Raw genomic sequence first — 2,479 nt, 5'->3', positions numbered from 1 at the left:
CAGGCAATGATAGAACTAGAGTCTCAGTGTCTATTCCCCATCATCCCCTAACATCTTGGGAAGTCCAGGAACAGTGAAACTAAGGACACGTTTCCTCTGGTATCATTTCAGGGATGAAGAAAACCTGCACTTGTCTCTGTGTCTTATCCCATAACTAGCAGTATGACAAAGCATCACAGGAGAGATGTCCCTTGAAGAGCCTGAAGTAACACTCTTCTGTGTGGGACATTCTTGGACTCTGTAAACTTCAAAGAAGGCATGCAGAAGTGTAGGGAGGGCTGGCGGAAGTCTGAGTTAGAAACGAGGGCAGCAGACTATGGAGACTCAAGGCTTCAGGCCATGGCTGAACCCACAAAAGTCAGCATGAGCTCTCCAAAGGCCACACGAAGCCGGCCACATGTCAGCAGACCCCAGTGGGCCAGTATGGACTAAATTTCTCACCATAGAACCAAGAACAGTGCACAGAACAAGGACCTGCATTCAGAGAAACCTAACCTGGCTGCCACAGGATTATAAAATATCCCGAGGCCATCAACCCCTAGACATATGACACCTGGGAAAGAGCTGAGAAACAGTTGGGAAATCTGACAGATTGAACATTTACCCTGAAGAGGCTGAGTCATCCAAAAGAAATTATCTAGACAGGAAGAGACAGAAAGGCAGTTAATTAGCAAGATTAAAGCAACCCAACCCCCAACCCTATGCCCCTAACAAGCAGAGTTAACAAGCTTAGGAGAAAATTAAATCATTATCAAAAGATTCCCCAAAGCTTCTGAAAAGCCTACAAGAGGGAATTATAAGGAGCACTATTCGCAGGGCAAATGTCATTTATCCTATTACATTAACACCTAGCACTCAAAATCTGGTCCCTTTGAAGCAAGATGACCTTCATTTGGTTGACAATTTGGACTGAGAAGAGTAGAAGAAAGATTCCTCAGCCAGTAACTCTTGACGTCAATACAGATCACTTTTAATCAGCGTCTTGCTGCTATGTGCCTTGAAATGCAAAGTGGGAGTCAGTGACTAGGGCTACCTCTCCTCTGCTGTTGCTCCCATGTCATGACTCCTACACTCCTATTCCCCAATTACTATGAAATGAATAATAAGAAAAAAGTCATTTTTTTCTTTCTTTTATTTTTTTATAGACCATGTATTAGTTTATTTTTAACACCCATCATGCCATGTATTCATAGGGAATAGGTTCCAGAAGCTCAGACTCCTTTCTATTGGTTCTCACAAAGTGAGCTTCTCTGGGTGGAGCAGGCTGGCGCTTTAGTTGAACCCAGGTACCTTTCTCTTTGGCTTCCTTCTTTTTCTGGTCATTTTTGTTCACACATGTTAGGAAGCTATCTCTGCTCTTAGAATGTTTAATATGCTCAAAGCACACATTAGTTCTCTTGGCAAGAATCTTGCCCTTAACTTGTTTGTTCACCATAATGCCAACAGCATGCTGGGTAACATTGCAGACTCTTCCAGTTTTGTCATGGGAACATTTGTGAGGCATTCCTTTTTGAACAGTACCCATTCCCTTAATGTCTACAATATCACCTTTCTTGTAGATTCGCATATATGTTGCCAGAGGAACCATTCCATGTTTCCTAAAAGGCCTGAAAAATATATCAGGTCTAGAGAACATCTATCAGGTGCCTCTCCTCTTTCCCTTTGTGTTCGTCATTTTGGTTAATTACTGGGAGATGGCGGTTCTGGCCAAAAGGAACAAAAAAGTCAAATCTATTTACAAATTAGGGAGATATTTTGGCAGAGGGGGAATAATTCTAGGTTAGGAGACCCAGTAGACAGAGCAACTGACACTATTTTATCACCAATTTTCCAAGTTTTCACTTGGAAATTCACAATGTGCATTATTCGGGGGAAAAATTGTTGTCAAGTAAGTTTGGAATGTTGAATTAAGTAAAGCTAAGCAGACTTCTTATCTGAAGAGCTACCTCTAACAAAGCTAATATGTGTAGTAGAATTCTAGCTAAATATAGTTTCCCAAAATTTCTTCCATGGTATGCTCATACCAGCTCATGGAAGAGACTGAGCATCTGTCTACTCTCATTTCAGTGGTGTCACCATGGCAATTTTAAATCAGTCGTGGTGAGAGCATCCATACTACAGAATTTGACAAACGTTAACGGGACTCCCCTCACCTCCCACCCCAAGACAGGTGTTTCTTAAATATCTACTACCATGCCATTGTCTTAGAAACGCATTGTTAGTAAAACATGTCACAACACTAGCGTATTGGTATTCTACTGCTGTTATAACAAATTCCACAAATTTAGTGACTTTTAGCAACACAATTATGTTACCGTAACAGTTCTATAGATGAAAGTATGACACAGATCCTGCTGGGCTAAAGTCAGCCACAGTGTCAGCATTCCTTTCTGGAAGTTCTAGGGAAGAGTTCATTCCTTTGCCTTTTCCAACCTCTAGAGTCATTTACACTCCTTGGTTCACAACTCCTTCCTCCATC

The 2,479-nt window shown here is 41.6% G+C and overlaps 1 pseudogene; it reads right to left on the bottom strand.

Annotated features, from left to right (window-relative positions):
* Nucleotides 1-1,174: 1,174 nt before the first annotated feature.
* Nucleotides 1,175-1,675, bottom strand: LOC106734069 (60S ribosomal protein L21 pseudogene; annotated as a pseudogene).
* Between the last annotated feature and the right edge of the window lie 804 nt (nucleotides 1,676-2,479).

The sequence above is a fragment of the Tupaia chinensis genome, unplaced genomic scaffold, assembly GCF_000334495.1.
Source record: "Tupaia chinensis unplaced genomic scaffold, TupChi_1.0 Scaffold148049_1, whole genome shotgun sequence".
NCBI classification, from domain to species: domain Eukaryota; kingdom Metazoa; phylum Chordata; class Mammalia; order Scandentia; family Tupaiidae; genus Tupaia; species Tupaia belangeri.
The sequence above is the reverse complement of the archived record's forward strand: the minus strand, read 5'-3'. Positions and strand labels throughout refer to the sequence as shown.